Source organism: Lissotriton vulgaris, chromosome 5 (genome assembly GCF_964263255.1).
Source record: "Lissotriton vulgaris chromosome 5, aLisVul1.2, whole genome shotgun sequence".
In the NCBI taxonomy this organism is placed as follows: Eukaryota; Metazoa; Chordata; class Amphibia; order Caudata; family Salamandridae; genus Lissotriton; species Lissotriton vulgaris.
In genome coordinates, this window is record NC_141693.1 from 877,676,600 (window position 1) to 877,695,339 (window position 18,740).

Here is an 18,740-nt window from a genome sequence, read left to right on the forward strand (position 1 = left end):
TTTATTTGCCCCACGGGACCCTTTAATAACCCCAACATTATTCCTAGGGGGTCAAGAGGGGTCTACCTTGCCCCCTTTCATTAAATTCCCCCTTCATTTTTCTCCTCCTCTTGTCTCTCGATCCTACAGAGAGACAAGATGGCGGCCGTTCCGGACTGTTTAGAATGTTGACAGACACCGGAGAGCCAATCCGCTTCGCTTCGCAAAGTTCCGTAACGCGAAAAATACGCGAACCGGGCGCTAAACGGGACGCTGTCACAGATATATCTGTTTTTTAAAACGTTAATTTCTCAAAATCCACTGGAGCACATATATTGAGACCCAGCAAAGGCACATCGGGCTAACAGTCCCTACAATTTTGCCAAGTTTCGTGCAAATCCATTCAGCCGTTCGAGCTAAAAGTGAGGCCAAACGCCCTATGGAAAAATGAATGGGAAAAACGCGTTTTGGGACCCCCCTTTTTTCTCGGCCCCCCCTTGACGAAACCCCCCCCCAAATTTCCAGGGGCTGCTCAGAAACACAATGTGACATTTTCCTGAAAATTTCAGCCGATTCCGTCCACAAACGCCAAAGTTATTGGACATAGAATTTTCAAAAGTCCCATAGAGAAAAAATCCTAACTATATATACCTACTGGCGACCGCCAGTAGGTTATATATATATATATTCAATGAAAAAACCATTGGTTTTAGGCCATATATAGTTAGGGATTTGCATTTAGAAAACCTTATTTTACTCGCATAAAACCATTGAAATTCCATATATAGTTATAAGCGCTAACTATATATCGCGCACCCGCAATCCACTGCTGATGATGTCACATATTACATCATTCATGACATGGTTAGTGACATCACTGATGACATCACTGATGACATCTCAAATGACATCACTGATGACATCACTGATTACAACATCCAGTGACTGTATGTTTCTGTAAAGTTAAAATATGTTTTACATATTGAAGAATGAGTGGATGTATAAGTGTCTGGATGAAGGATTTAGTAGGTGCAAGACTGACTGTATGAGTGAGTGATTAAATGTGTCTCACTGAGTGCATGGGTTAGTGACTAAACTGTTTTAATTTGTGCATCATTATATCTGTTGTTCTACAAAATGCTGCATATGTTGATCAGTAGCTATATGAGTAACTGTATGGGTTATTGATTGGTTGTCCAAGTATTTGTATGGGAAACTGAGTGTGTGTGTATGGGTGGCTGGGAGGTGTGTGACTCTGTACATAGATGTGTGAGTAGTTCATTCACTATATGTATAGATTCAAAACTGCATGTGGAAACAGCTGTATGGGCGGTTGACTGTGCATGAGTGTATTAGTGAGTGAATGGATATCTCAGTGCTACATGTCAAATTAAGTACATATGTAAAACACAGTACATGTGAGAGTTGACATCTATAAATAACTGTGCATAAGAGCTAGTGAATGTGTGAGTGGCTGTATGGATCATTGTGAACATGTATCAGAGATTGTATAAGAGAGTAAAGTAAATATGTGTTAGTATATGTTTGAATAAGTAAGGTGTGTATAACTGTATAGTTGAGAAAATGGAGGTGTGATTGATTTTTGGCATAACTGACTAGGTGTGTGAGTAGCTCCATGGATGAGTGACTGTCTGTTTACACTGATTGTATCTAAGGTTATATTAGAGTCTGAAGAGGTTCATGGTATTATCACATGAATGATATCATCAGTGATGTGATCAGTCATGTCAAATGAGATGTTATCAGTGATGTCATCAGTGATGTCATTTGAGATGTCATCAGTGATGTCATCAGTGATGTCACTAACCATGTCATGAATGATGTAATATGTGACATCATCAGCAGTGGATTGCGGGTGCGCGATATATAGTTAGCGCTTATAACTATATATGGAATTTCAATGGTTTTATGCGAGTAAAATAAGGTTTTCTAAATGCAAATCCCTAACTATATATGGCCTAAAACCAATGGTTTTTTCATTGAATTTTCAAGGTTTTGTAAATGCAAATTCCTAACTATATATGGAGTATAACCTATGGTTTTTTCTGTGAATTTCAATGGTTTTTTAATAGCAAATATCAAAAGCTGTCAAATGTCAAGTACGTGATAGGTAAAAACGTTTTCGTGTTTATGCACGCTGATGTGCTTTGAACGCTGCCCCCCCCCCCACTCCCCTCTTTTCTCTTAGTAGTACTCTCTCTTTGCAGATAGTGAACGGTAGTTAACTCAGACCTTTACCCCTGTTGTAATCCGTCGTACCTGCTTGTCTCTCCATTTGATTAATTATTATCCAAGCATTTACTGTTTTACAATTGGTTCTCTTTGGATCATTCTCTATTTACAAACAAGCACAAAGTCGCAATACTCTGTTTAGTCTTTGCAGATAGTGAAAAATCGTGTAAAAAAATAAAAGTAATCGAGCAAAATCAGTAGACCACTAATTCGATCTCTTTTTAACCTCGGTAAAATACAAACATTAGGAATAACCCTTCATGAGAAATACGAAAATAGTGAAATGAATTGAGCTCCACACCATGAGGGCTGCAAAACAGCTCGACTCCGCCACCCACACCGCCCAAAATAACGGCAAACCCTATGCAAATATTATAAATATACACAACACACCACCAAAGAAACAGAGTAAAACATTTTATTAAATAACTATTTACATAACTATTTTATACTTTTTATTGCCCGATCCGGCTAGCTCAATCGATCGAGCATGAAAGTCATGCACTGATAACAAGCGTTGAGAGTTTGTAGAATGATGGCTTCAGATTTTCCACATACGGTGTAGTGGCGCGAACTGGCAGGGGGCGTTTGGATTCTACCCCTTCTCCAAATAAGATTTTCATACGTGAATGTTCGTTCATGCTTTTTGTCCCTGAGTTGCTTCCATGTCACTGCCTTACATAAATGGCATAAGTCCTGGTTGTTGAGTGCCATACTTCAGAGTTCTAAGCAGCTCTTGTAACACTGTTTAAACCTTATTTGCACCTGCTGCAGCTTCACTATTCAAAGTAAGTGGGGTCCATTTGTGGACCTGACTGCATTGGAAAACAATGTGATACGGTGCCTCCCTAAACCGCTTGACGGAGGCCCCCGAGGGGCGGTGAGATGGCGCGGACTGAGAGGGGGCGCTTGGCTCCTGCCCCCTCCCCAAGTCGTGTTGCCCTGGTGAGGCCTGAGATCGCCCCCGGCATAGGCGGCCGGCTCCCGGGGTCCGGCGGAATTTTTTCCCTTTTGAAGAATCTTTCATTCTGGACCTTGTCCCACAATCCGTTTCACCTGAAGACACGCTGTCGTAGGGTGCCCCTTTACCGTTTTAGTTGCCATTCCGCCCGCTTTTGGTACTCTGTGCCTCTTCCGCCATTCAGCTGTTTACCGCTCGCTCTTGCGACTACAACGTCTCGCTCACCATGTAGTTGAGTTGCTCCCGCTCTTAAGATTTGACCGAACTTTTTGGACTGCTGAAAGCGGTGGAATTCCGACCGCTGGTTGGTGGAGACATTTTGACTATATTCTGCACCTGCATTGTCGCGTAATGCGTCATATGACGCGACGCGTTAGCGCACCCGGAAGTGCTCCGGTGCGCAAGGCGCAGCTTCCCGGAAACGATCCAGAGCGCGCCGCGCAGCGCGTAACGTAAGCATAACAGGTCATGTGACTTGTTAATAAAACTTTTCATTGGTTCATTTTACTTTTCTTTTCCTAATTATGTAAGACTAGGTCATGTGACCTAAAAATAACACTTTTCATTGGATTAAAACATTTTTTTCCCCCAAACGATGAAAGCCCCACCTTGTTTCTGGATGTTTCAGACTGAAGCTGGCGTCACCATGAGAGCACCACCATCTCGTAGCTCCGTCGTGGCCATTCCGCAAGCAATCATGGCAGCCGCTCCCCACCGGAAGCCTGCGGGAGTCGAGGGCCCCCAAGACTTTTGTACAATCTTCAAGGCTGAGGGGACGCTTTCGAGAATGGAACCCAAGCCCTGGCAGACAAGCGTCCGAGTTCCAAGGTGTCCCAGGGCCATTTTACTGGACCAGGCCCAAATCCGAAGAGCCGGCCGCCATTTTAAGAGTCCTGTGGCAGCCGCCTATCGCTGCACCGCAAGAGTGGGAGTAACTCAACTACATGGTGAGCGAGACGCTGTAGCCGTAAGAGCGGGCGCTAAACAGCTGAATGGCGGAAAAGGCACAGTGTAGCAAAAGCGGGCGGAATGGCGACTGAAACGATAAAGGCGCGCCCCACTACAGCAGACAAGCCTCCGCCATGTGCTTCAAAACTGCATATGTATCTCGTGATATCAAGGTTGGGCAACCAGTACAGAACAAGCAGTTACGAGTCCCATTTACACCGGCGCCATTTTGGGCGCGGCCGGGCAGGTCCAGGATCTACTGAAACATAAAAAATGAGGCTGACGTCTCTGAAGCAGTTGACGAACAGCAGGACATAGCAAATAAACATGAACTCTCTAAAGCTGTTAACTCACTGCAGAACAAAACAAGTGAACCTGAAACCTCTGGAATAATTGTCGCTCAAAAGAACAACACACAAAACTCTGTAGAGCCTGAAGAAAAAAAAACAGAAGGGCACTGTAGTTTCAGACACACTTAACACTAATGACTAAACAAAGATATCGTCTGTTTATAAAGCAGTTATCATCTTGACAGAATTGACAAAGAAGTGTACAGACACCAATGCATCAGCATTCTCGGAGATAACATCTTAAGGAACAAAGAAAGACCTGTTCACTCTTGACACCCCAGGTGCTGTGTATATTGCACTATAGTGCTGCATCGAGAAAACGGGCAACCCTATTGATGTGGATTTTTCATTATTGATTATTGTAAAGAAATGGCGACTCCCCCCTTTAGCAGATTAGCTAAATGTTTGCGTAATTTAGGCATAAAAGTTATATTATTGTTGTTGTTGTTGTTATCGTTATAGTTCTGGTTAATTTCAAAAAATGGTTAAATATATTTACAGTTTTTGTTGCGTTCGTTATATTTAAATATTAATAAAGTTTTAAAATGTAACTGTCTTGGAGTACTATATTTTTAAAAAAAATCGGGTGAATGGGGCCTTGAATCGGGTTATTGTCATGTGTGGGCTTTGCAAGTTTACTGCTACAAGATCGGACATTTCAAACTCAAATGCACGTTCTTTTTCTTACCTTTCCGAAGCATGGAGCGCAATAGCAGGCAGAGAAAGGGTGATGCACGTGTTGAACACTGCCTGGCCTGCAAATTGCTGGCAGTGCCCCCCCGCCCGCTCCTGAAAGAGGGCACACACACACCGCCGCCCTGAGTACTTCACAAATCTTTAAAAGACCATGCGCTTGTTCAATGGGAAGTGGATAACATGGCTAAGAGCATTTGCTGACTAATGCATGAATATCGCTGACTTTTCAGCGATATTCATGCATTGCGGCCGTTTTTTATCGCATTTGCGATAAACCTTGCTAATAGCAAGGTTTATGTGCGATAAAATTCGCCGAAGTGCGGCGATAATTATTGTCTCTAAACAAGTTAGAGACAAAAATTACCGCTAGTTGTTGGTAATATGCCCCCGGGTTTTTCCTTGCAGGAATCGGGAAGCGAAAGACTAGCACTGAAATCAGTAGTCTCACACCTGAATCGGGAGGGTTGGCATGTCTGGATACTCTACAGCTGGGGCCATAAACTACATCCGCAGGGCTAGGTGATAGCCTAGGTCCGGCCTGGACAATCGGACACAGAGGAAGAGGAGTGTCAGAGGGTGCGGTAGTGAATAGGGTGAAAGGGAGGTGTCGAGCGGGCACAGGGTGTGATTCTCAGAGAAGAGCAGCGCAGATGGGGGAAGTATATGGCCCATGCATGAGAGAGAGAGCGGGGGTGACCATTGCGTGGGGGAGATGCGTGCGAGGGTGGGGAGCCATGCTGAGAATCGGCGGCGTGCAGAGAGTGGCCCTGGTCAAGGCATCTAAAATGGCTGCCGTGCACGACAAAATTGTGGCATTGGACAAAAACGCAAGATGGCGCAGACAATGTTTATCAATAAGGATTCATTTATAACAAAATATTTACTCGCAGTGACAAAATGGTGTTCAACACTTCCTGATTTCCATCGAATCGAACGTTAACAAACGTCACGCAGCAAAAAAAAAAAAAAAAAAAAGCTCACGCACAGAGCAGTTTTTAGCCATGTTATCCAATGGAAGGTGGATAACATGGCTAAGAGCATTTGCTGGATAATGCATGAATATCGCTGACTTTTCAACGATATTCATGCATTGTGGCCGATGTGCGGCGATAATTTTTGTCTCTAAACAATTAAAACGAAGCACAAAATGGCGAATTCCCGTTTCGCTACCAGTTTGCGGCCCAGTTCGCGGCCCGGGAAACGCTTCTACCGTGAAAAATAATTTTTTTTTATTTTCCCCACGGGACCCTTTAATAACCCCAACAACAATCCTAGGGGGTCAAGAGGGGTATACCTTGCACCCTTTCAATAAATCCCCCCTTCGTTTTTCACCTCTTCTCTCTCGATCCTACCGAGAGATAAGATGGCGGCCGCTCCGGACTGTTTAGAATGTTGACAGACACCGGAGAGCCAATCAGCTTTCTGCGCGCAAAGTTCCGTTTCGCGAAAAGTAAGCGGACCGGATCGCTGCCCGGAGCGCTGTTACAGATATATATCTTGTTTTGAACGTTAATTTCTCAAAAACTACTGGAGCACATATATTGAGACCTAGCAAAGGCACATCGGGCTAACAGTCCCTACAATTTTGCCAAGTTTCGTGCAAATCCATTCAGCCGTTCGAGCTAAAAGTGAGTCCAACCGCCCTATGGAAAAATGAATGGGAAAAACGCGTTTTGGGACCCCCCTTTTTTCTCAGCCCCCCCTTGACGAAACTCCACCAAATTTTCAGGGGCTGCTCAGAAACAAAATGTGCCATTTTCCTGAAAATTTCAACCGATTCCGTCCTCAAACGCCAAAGTTATTAGACATAGAATTTTCAAAATCCCATAGGGAATTAATCCTAACTATATATACCTACTGGCGATAGCCAGTAGGTAATATATATATATATATATATATATACACTGAAAAAAACATATGTTTCACACACGTTATGTCATTTAAGATGTCATCAGTGATGTCATCAGTGATGTTATTGACCATGTGATGAGTGATGTAATATGTGACTTCATCAGCAGTGCATTTCGGGCATGCGAGTTATAGTTAGCTGAACTAACTATAACGGGGGAATTTCAATGGTTTGTATGAGAGAAATGTCCAGCTAACTATAACGTGTGTGAAACCTATGTTTTTTTCATTGAATTTCTAAGGCTTTTTAAATGCTTATTCCGAACTATAACGTGGCTGAACCCTATGGTTTTTTTCAGTGAATTTCAAAGGTTTTTTAAATGCTAATTCCTGACTATAACGTGCTTGAAACCTATGGTTTTTTCAGTGAATATATATATGCACTGGAAAACTAAACACCCACTTCCTTTACAAAGAAATGGAAAGTTTGCATCTCTACAACCTCTCTAATTTTTCACGTTTTTCATCTTCCACTCAATATACACATCATCCACACATACACACATCTAATTGCTGAATTCCCTAACTGTGATTATTAACTATTCTTCTATTTTATATTCATATTCAAAGTGCAAGCCCTTTATCAAGCCTTTTTGTTCTAACTACTGTTCCAGGAATTCTGCTCATACACAGAACTGTGCATAAAGACTTAGGACCTCAGTGTATTACGGTGTTCCAAAACCTACCTTACTACACAAACAACCTACCAGACTAGCAATCAGTGACTCATTGGTTCTTCGCCTTAGAGCAGTGTTCCCCAAACTGTGGTCCGCGGACCTCCATGAGTCCCTCACACATTCCCAGGGGTCCGCAGGCAGCAGTTTTGAAAGCACTGCAAAGTATCTTGTTTAATTACCAGTTTTCAAAGAACAATAAAAATGTCAAGATAACAACATTGATTGAGTTCCCTGCTGGAGAGACATGAGAGTTTTGTCCAGTGACAGCTGTGACTGAACTAATGTAACACAGAGGGTTAATATGCCTACTTCAAAGAAGTGTACCATACATTTTAAAAAACAGTATTTGATATGCATCGGTCAGTGGGTTACTGCTATTGTCACACAGATTCTTTTGTTACACTGCAGTTCATAAGTGACAATCGTAATCTAGCACAGTGACCAAAAAATTGTCATCAAACAACTGCTTGCAAACTGCAAGATACAAGTTAGTGTCATGCTTTTTTTCAGTCTTTCAGTATCCTGATGCTTCTAAAAAGGTTTCTTTGGGTGGAAATACATTTTTATTGTTAAGGTCCATGCTAACCACTGTGTTATGTTCTGAATCCTGAGTTTGTGCTTCTCCAGACCAGCACTCCTTAAGTTTATGCTTCTCCAGACCAGCCCCTTTGGCTTAACAACACACTCTACTACTTCGGAAATGCACAGCTGCACCATATTTACAAGAATATGGTGCAGCCCTGCGTTTCCCCTGCACTAGCGCTACATTTAATAGGGGAAGATTGTTTATGTGCAGGAAGGTCCCCCTTCCTGCACATAAACAATATTGAAATGTCATTTTGTCACTTCTATGTGTACTGCTTAATGCATCACACATGGAAGTTACAAAATGTCTTTTTTTTTTAAAGATTGTTTATGTGCAGGAAGGGTCGCCTTCCTGAACATAAACAATCCAAGGCATTTCACAAAAATGAGGAGAAATGAAGCATTTCTCATTGTTTCGCCAAGTTAAGACCAGGTTTTCCCTGGCCTTAATTTAGGCACTGCTTCCCATTTATGCTGCTCTTGTAAATAGGCGGCAGCGTCAAAATCAATAAGTGTCGCAGAGGAAACGCCCACCACAACATGGAGTCTTATTTACAAGGGACCATTAAGCTACGTTAAGTGGCTTAACGTTACCTTGTAAATAAGGCAAAGCCCCTATCGCCACAGAAAACTCTCCGAAAGTGATGTTCCCATGGTGATAGGGGCTTGTAAATATGCCACTAAAATCATTAGTAATTTGAGTATTTGTTTTGTGTGCACATGTGTTAATATTTTCAGAATTACGGTTTTAATGTTTGAAATTTAAATCCTACAAATTGCTTGGGGGTCCCCATCTTCCAGTGGTGACTTTATGGGGTGTTCTCAGGAGTCAAAAGTTTGGGAACCACTGCCCTTCAACAAAAACACCAATGACTAGTCAACCCAGAACATGCCACTTCGTTTACATGAAGTATCATGGATAACAATAGCACTCTTTCATTATACTCTTACACCAGTCCAATACAAGAGGTAAAGAAAGAACGTGCAACTTTGAAATGTTTATTTCTAACGTCAAAATCTCATGCACAGTACCTTAGATAATACAACCAAACATATTATCACAAACAAGGTTGTCAGCATTGTTACTATTCTATAAGATACAAACGGAAAAAGCATCCTATAATACTAAAGGTAAACAAATTTAAAATATACTTACATTTCACCCTCCCTACCTAGCAGATTAGTTTATAACTACAGAAAGTCTCATAGGATTACATGGTCAGACCCATACCTCTGGTACTCAGCAGTAATAGATCACATTCAGTGCTCCACAAACTATCAAGTTATGAATGTTCTCCAACTGTGTGTAACTTTGCTTCCACAATGCATTATGAAAAGCGCAAGTAGCAAAGGTGGACACAACCACATATGTATTTTGGCTCGAACTTCCGAAGATCATTCTGAACAGACACAGTATTCAAGATAACTTTGATGTTCCATGCTCTCACTAAACACAAAAAATTAGCGAGGCACTTTACAAATCTAGCATACCAAATTATTCTCATATAAAACAAAATACTCAGCCTTCTCTAAACAATATCACAAGTATGTGTCACGTGCAAAGCAGAGCAGGTAAGCAAAAATAGCGTGTAAGCTTCTAATAAACCCATGATAACTTAACAGGGTGTGAGTGAAAGCCTCAGCCCCACGGCACCCTTTCCTCATCAAAGCACGTGATATAAACGTGTGACACTTAGAAACGCACACTCCAAGACTAAAAACCAGAGTCACGTTCACATTTCCAAAAAAAAGTTATTCGCTCTTTGATAGAAAGCAGTAGCTAAAAAATAAAGACTACGTAGAAAAATCAAAGAGTCTTAATCCAACAAAGTGTAAGCACAGTATGTAGCAACAGCCTCCAACAGGAAGTCATGGTTCTCATCTGAAAACATTTCAGACATCCAATTCAATAGTGAGAATGAACATACATGTTCCTCAACGACCGGAGCCTCTATCACCATCGGAGGAAAACCCGGGTCATCTTCAATGTAACTGCGTGCCAAGAACACAAGCGGCGCTGCAAAAAGATTCCAACGTCCCATTATTCCATGTGCCGCTGCTAAGGCCATAATCCCGCCGCCAGAACAGAGCACGTCATAAACCACTAAAGGACTCATCAACTGGTCGTAATCCGCATTGGGAGACACCGTACTGCAGAGACACAAATCCAGGGCCCAGTCGAAATCACAGCTCAGGCAATGGAAGACAGGCTGAACGCATATGAAAAAGGAGAATCGAAACGATAATCCGTAAGCTGCACTAAACGTTGCAAGAGGCAACGTGCAATAGTAACTAAGCATTCTTTGCGGACCAGCAACAACCGAGAAATATTGTCGTCTGCTGCAAGATGTGCATCCATTTTTAAGTAAACAAATTAATACAAGCACACTGGCAACTAAGTGACCATTAAGCACAATTCACCAAAGATGCTGCAAAAGATGCAATGAAAAAACACTGACAAGACACCAAGGGCCAGATGTAGGAAGCCAAATACCGATTGGTAATGGCCGAAATTCGGTAATTTCGGACGTTACCGACCGGTATTTGGAAAATGAGATGTAGGAAGCAAAAATTTCCCGAATCGGTAAATATGAGTCGGTATTGTACCGATTCGGTATTTACCGAATCCCTATTTACTGAGTTCTTATTTACCGAATCAGTAAATAAGAAATTATATAAAATGTCCATCCAGATGTAGGAAACCCAAAAAATACAGAATTCCATGAAATTCGGTATTTAAGAGTCTGTATTTACCATTGTTTGAAAGCAGGTGGTAACCAGGTGTAGGCTATAAAAGAAGGTCCCAAAATGCAACAGTGCAAGCAGAATGGCGGCATTCTATGTCATAGCAAGGGGGCTACGGCTACAGGCAGTAGGAGAGAGGGTATGGAGAAGGGAGGAGCAGGTCTACAGGCAGAGGATAACGCTCTTCCAACTTACTGAGCCAGAGATACTTCAGAGGTACAGGCTACACCCCAGAACCATCCTGGACTTGATCAGGGACCTCCACCCACACCTGGATCATCCATTACCAAGGGCGCACGCCATCCCACCCCATGTACAGGTGCTGTGTAGCCTACACCTGCTTGCCTCTGGGAGCTACCAGAGTGTAATTGCTGCAGTAGGTGGTGTGTCCCAGAGCTGCCTGTCCCGTTTCTTCAGGAAGTTCATTGAGGCCATGATGCAGAGAATACATCAATACATTCGGTTTCCTGACACACCTGCGGAACTTGCGAAGACCAAAACTGATTTATATCAACTGGCACACTTCCCTCACGTGATAGGCTGCATAGATGGCACCCACATCCCACTCTGCCCACCTGCAGCCACAGAACACATATACAGGAACTGGAAGTCAAATCACTCCATCAATGTGCAGGTGATATGCAACACTAGCAACATCATTACAGCCATTGTTGCCAAATTCCCTGGGAGTACCCACGACTCAGACATATTCCAGAACAGTGGGATATACACACGCCTTGTTGCTGGAGAGTTTGGGGACGGATACCTGCTAGGTAAATGACTGTGACACACCCCGATAGTAATAGCAGATGAATGTATCATGGGTATGTAACTGATGCCACTCTCTTTTCCACCTAGGCGATAGTACATATGCCCTGCGGTCCTTTGTGCTCACACCCTACCTCAATCCAACTGCCAGGAGTGAAAGACGTTTAATGTGGCCCACAGATCTACTCGGAACGTAGTGAAATGCACATTTGGACTCCTCAAAAGCAGGTTCCGCTGCCTCCACAAGAGCGGAGGAGCACGCCAGTATACTCCTGTGCTGCAAAATGATAGCGACCTGTGCCATGTTGCACAATCTTGACACCAAAGAAGGCACAGAGGTGGAAATCACACATCATGAGGACATTGATGATGACACAGAACAGGCAGAGCCCCATGCAACAGAAGCACCAGCAGCAACAGATGGGAGATTGAGAGATTGAGTCGGGCAGAGATCACACGCCGATATTTCTAAGTAAGTAAGGAGACACAGATAGGCGCAGAATGTGAAGTATGTAGTTTAATTGTCACTACAACACATAACAGATACCACACCATGGTACTACACTATCTATTTCTATGACTGAGTGGTCACAGTTAACCTCACTGTGACCTGTCCTGTGGGTTGAGGGCATTTTCAACTTTTGCGCCCATGCACTACAGTGCTGGATGCACGAGGCTGGGTCTCAACACTTTCGGTGGTGCCTGTGTCAGCCAATTGGCGCCTGCTGCTCCTACGCATGTCAGTGACAGGAGTGCTAGAGCCACTCCTGCTGGTAGAGTCTTCTGTTTCCTCGACACCTGTGTCTCCAGCAGTGCCTGCCTGGTTTGTGAGCATCTGCTCCATGGCAGAGGTGACTCTCCCCATCCCCCTTGACAAATCCATGCAGCAGTGCAAAATTGCATCCTACATGGGGCAGAACGCCGGCACAGCAGTGAGGTTGCTGTCGCAAAGCTGTTCAAGGCTTTTGACTGCTGCCGCATACACTGTCGCTCCCTGCGCCGCTTTGAGTGGTCTCTATCCAATTTGTCACAGAGAGTACTCATGTACTGTGTCATGTCTGTCATCCCCTTTGCATTGGTCTGCATGCACCCTGCCATGTTGCCAATACCATGGTCAATGTTTGACATTTTACAATTGATACTGCGCACCTGCCTGTGCACTGCTAACATTGGCTTTGCCTGCAGGCGCTGTACCTTTACCATGGTGGCCTCTAGTCCACAGAAGACACCCTCTCCATCTTGGCCTTCACCTCTCTCCCGTGCCCTTCGGCCTCTGACACTGGCCCGCACAGCTCCTGCAGTACTCTGCTGCCCAGCGTTGTCACCCACAGAATTTCACCTTCCTCATCTTCCTCATCGGACGTTTGCAGAATCCTCAGAGGGGGCACATCAAGCCTCCTTGCCCTTCCCTGCACAGATGACTGTGATGTTGGTGTTGGGGAAAGTGCTGCTTGTTCCAACTCTTGTGTCCCAAACAACAGAGGTGACTGAGGCTGTGGTGTGGTGGGTCGCTCAGGTGTTGTGGCTTCCTGCGCTGTGGTGTTGTTTTTCGGAACAGTGCTGTGACCTACTCTTTCTTTTGTGTTTTGCCTCCTCTCAGTTGTCGGTGCCCTCTCCTCCCTTTCTGGTGCTGTACTGCATGATAACTCTCCTGTGGACAGACAAGGACATTGGGTCAGTGGTGTTGGTCACCTGTGTGTCATGATTAAATCACATTTCTATCACACAATTGCGTAGACTTCATCAGCTTGTGGAAGTAGTGCGTGTCATGCCTTGCTAAATTCTATGGTGACTGCATTGCATATATGTACCTATGACTACGTCTCCCATGATGCATTGCTGGTCATAAGTAAAACCTGTTCTGGAGTGTTTTGCTTACACACACAGTGGGGAAGGGGGACAGGGAAATGGGTGGGGATTACTGTCCATGCATCTTACCTTGCTTCTTTGTAGCTCTGGCAGAGCTGTCAGCCTCCCCAATTCCATGGATGCTTTCAGGCTCCAGGGTGGATTCAACCAGCTCCTCAAGGTCTGTCAGTCTTAGTGCTCTGTGTTTTCCTCCATCTGTGGCTCCAGCTTCTTTTCTCAGTGCAGCAAGTTTTTTTTGTGATGACCCGCAGATCGTACCATCTTTTTTTGAGGTCATCTATCTCCCTGTGTGTGACCCCAATGGCATTGACTTTGGTCTGGATGTCAAGTCAGGTATTACGTTTGACAGACTCTGCAACATGCAGAGACTGTTTTCCTGAAAATATTGGTGTGGTGCTTAACCACTTCTTCAACAAGCTCCTGCAGTTCTGCTGGGCTGAATTTTATTTTCTTCCTGCGCTCAGCTGCATCCTTCAGGCCATCCTGGGACTCCATTCTGATGATCAGGTATGCTCAGGGAAGCCTGCTCCTCTCTCTTTCCTCCTACTCTGCAAACAGTTCAGTTTCTCTGCACCTGTATGGGTGTGGCCACTCCCAGGTACTGGGGAGGGGTGGTTGCATCTGATTGGTTGGATCCTGTGTAGCTTTGTTGTGGGGTGTGGTGGGTGTTCCTGATTGGTTCACAGGCTCACATGGGCTCTTTTTCAAATTCCCGATTCGGTATTTAATACCGATTCGGTAAATCCCATTCATTCCTATGGGCTAGGAGGACCATAGGAATGAATGGGTATTACCGAATCAGTATTTTCCGATTCGGTAAATACGGATTACATTTTCCGAGTGTTACCGAATCGGTAACTTTTTCCGACTTTTTTCCTACATCCCGATTTCAGATTCCTAAATACTGATTCGGTATGAGTCGGTATTTAAGAGTCGGTAATCAGGATTTACCTACATCGGGCCGCAAATTTACTTTCTACAGAGTCACAAGACCAATTCTTATCATTCTAAAAAAGTAAGCTAACCCCCTACTCAAGGACGCAATAAAGATAGCCTAAATTAACTCCCTAAAATTCCACGGCACGTCTGTATTTAACAAAGCATACACTTCTGTGCGGGTGTTTGCGACATGAAGGACAAATGTTTCTCTAGCAGATGTAAGAGCGACCTCTTTTTGAGACAATAGCGCTCTTATACAACTCATTTGGTTGACTCTGCTTTCAAGGTCGAAATCGACAGCCAGATGGAAACATCCAGCTTCTCATGCAGAGGAGTTAACACAGCTTTTTTTTTAATCAAACCACACGCTCAGTTACCGTAATCATGTAAGCATTGCCTAACATCGCACAATAAGACACACAGCTGAATCGGATCTCCAATAAGTGACCACTTCTAACTATTCTCATAGCTCGCCCTGTGCACTCATTTAAAAGTGAGAGAGTGATCACACCATAGTTTCTACTGCTAATCATTCTCAGCATACGCTACGAATACGATAAAACGTCGATAATTTTAACACCGGTTCTTGATAATATGCCCCGAATTTCGTAACGCGCCCTGCATCGCAAAATGCCATGCAGGGCACGGAACGAAGTGGCATATTATGAACAACATAAGGCGATACATTATCACCGCTTTCATCGACAGAAAACTGCTGATAAGGCGGCAATAATGGGCTTGGTGTTAACCTGGGCTGCTATGGAAATTCACAAGGGCATATTATCAAGACCATTATCGCCGCTTTATCGGTAGTTTCCTGCCGATAAAAGCGGCGAGAATGTATCGCCTTATGTTGTTGATAATGTGGCCCGAAATTCGTTTTATTAATTTAATTGTTTACTTACCTACAATCATCCAGGTTCCGTTCTTTATCACCCCCCACCCTGCCCCTCCCCTGCTCTGCCTGTCTCACCGCAACTCCCTCCAGGGGCTGCGTCTGGGCTTGATAATACGCCCTTGTTAATTCCCATAGAAGCCCATGTTAACACCAGAACATGGGCGTCTATGAGAATTAACAAGGGCGTATTATCAAGACCATTTTCGCCGTTCTATCGTCAGTTTCCTGCCCATAAAACGTTGATAATTTTAACACCGGTCCTTCATAATATGCCCGTCAGTGCCATATTATCAGTAAAGGGCGATACATTATTGCCGCTATTATCGGCAAGAAACTGCGGATAAAGCGACAATAATGGGCTTGATATTAGGCCCTTGTGAATTGCAATAGAAGCCCAGGTTAATACTAGAACCTGGGCTGCTATGGGAATTTACAAGGATATATTATCAAGCCCATTATCGCTGCTTTATCTGCAGTTTCCTGCCGATAAAAGCGACGATAATGTATCGCCTTTTGTTGATAATATGGACCATTGCTCTTTTTTTGACCAGTAAACTTAGGTGCATATTATCAAGGACCGTGGGTAAAATTATCACAGTTTTATTGGCAGGGAACTCCGGATAAAACGGCGATAATGAGTTTCATATTACGGCCTTATTATTTCCCATAGAAGCCCATGTTAACATGGGAATTAACAAGGACGTATTATCAAGCCCACCCTCCCAACATTAATAAAAAACTCCAGACAATGCAGGTACCTGGAGCTGGAAGGTCATTTTACAAATCACTGTCCCATAAAGGTGGCGTTCCCCGCGACGTGTACTGTGAGAGAGGTAGGGAGGGCTCAAAACATTTTTTTTTTTAAAAAGACCCGAAGGGTGCCACTCCCCGAGACTGCGGGGAGTAGGACCGTAACCCCCTCCCCGCATACTTCAAAATAAAACCAGAGAAATGCCGTTCCCCAGTGCTCGGATCACCTTACAAGCCCCCATTATGCAGAAAAATTAAACCCGTAATTAGCCCCCTCGGGATCTAATGAATAAAACGGACTTCTACTTTTTTTTTCACCTTTTCCACCTCGTACAAGTACTGCACCAGTACACCGCCATTTTTTATTTTTAAAAAAGTAAAAATTGACCCTACCACTCCTGACCAAGACTATAGGCTCAGAATGTTTCTACCCTGCCCCCTTTCCTTATTTCCCAACTTTGTTTTACTGTTTTCTTGTGACTCTGCTCTCCCAACAAACAACATGGCTGCCAACACTTCCTGGTTTGGAGTATTGACAGCCAATCAGCATGCAGCTCCTGCTCGTAATTGTAGGTATTTACATGCACGTACGCCGCAATTTTTCTTTAAAAAAAAAAAAAAAAATGGAGCCTAAACACCCATGTACGACCCCCTGAGCAAGCCTAGAGGGTCAGAATGTCTCTACCCTACCCCCTTCCCTTTGTTTAACTGTTTTCTTGTGACTCGGTTCTAGCGAGGCACAAGATGGCCACCAACACTTCCTGGTTTCGAGTGTTGACAGACAGTTAACAGCCAATCAGCATGCAGCTCGCGCTCGTAATTGAACAGATTTCAGTACGCGTACTGAACTCCGACTCTAGATATCGCTATGATTTTACTTGCAATTTTTTCAGAAACTACTGAACGTATTTACACCATTTAACAAAAAGCACAATGTGCGAACAGAACTCTACCTCTCTGCCAAATTTCGTGTAATTCCGTTCTGGCTGTAGCCCTGGCTAAAGGTCCCTATGGAAAATTGCAGTAAGGCGTAACTGTACAGATACACGTGAATTTGAAAAACATGCCCTAGTCTTAACGAAAAAATTCACTGAACGTGGATACCCTAAAAAGATGGTCAAACAAGCTTATAAAAGAGCCAAATATTACAATAGAGAAAGCCTATTCAAACCTAAACAGTCAGGTAATGATAAAGAAAATCAACTAGTAGGTGTAACCAACTTTTCGAATATTAGCAATAAGATCAAGAACCTAGTTAATAGGAATTGGAATGTACTCAATAGAGCAAATTCAGCCACACTACAGAGACCTATATTTGCATTTAGGCGCAATAAAACAATAAGAAATTGTTTAGTACACACATATCCAGACAAGACAAACAGAAACAACTTAGCAACTCTAGATGGCAAAATTCCAGTAGGAAATTTTCCTTGCGGCTCTTGCAAAAATTGTATCACGATAATAAAGGGACCCACAGTAGTATACAAAGACATCAATCACTACCAGCAAAATTTAGTGAATTGTAGAACACAGAATCTAGTGTACATGATAATATGTCCATGCAACAAGGCATATATCGGAGAAACATCAAGAGAGATCCGGATGCGATTGAATGAGCATAAATCAGCCATTCGAACCAAGCGTTTCAATGCCCCTCTAGCTGAACTTTGGGAAATAGAAAAACACAAGGTAGAAGAGTTGCAGTGGTGCATTCTAGAAGTAGTTAGACTGAACAACAGAGGGGGTGACTTGAACAAAAAGCGCAAGATAAGGGAACAATTTTATATGTCCAAATTCGATACATATAGAAGCGGACTTAATAGCAGAGAAGAATGGGAAAGAATAATATAACAAACCTCTAACTTGAAGCTGTGAACATCCATTTAAGATATAGAGTACAGAAGTAACAATCGATAGTAACCTCCGCACTGCCATACGAATATAGGGGCCGTATTGGACCCCAAGAGCTAGTATACTGTAGAATATATATTTGAATATGATTCATAAATTTGTCCTCAATAATAAGTAAATACATCTATGCAGATATATAGTATAGTATGAGCAACCAATGATAACTGTTGTATTGACTACACAAATCATGGGTTATACATGTATCTAAAAAGTCTGTAAATTGTAGGGCACAAATATGAATACGATTGAGAATTTGTTCCTGAAAAATAAAGTAAAAGTACCTTGGGAATAATGATAGCGCCCAGTGGGTAGCATACATTAAAATTATGTTGAGCATCCTTTAATATAGTGGTCCACCGACTGTTTATTCCAAACTCAGAGTAGATTTCCATTTTTCGAGATAACCTCAATGTTAGTATAACGGTACTTTCATTTGGGGACAGCAATAAAAGGCATAAAGGTAAGGGTAGGTAAGTTCTCAACAAAATCTAACAGTAATGTGA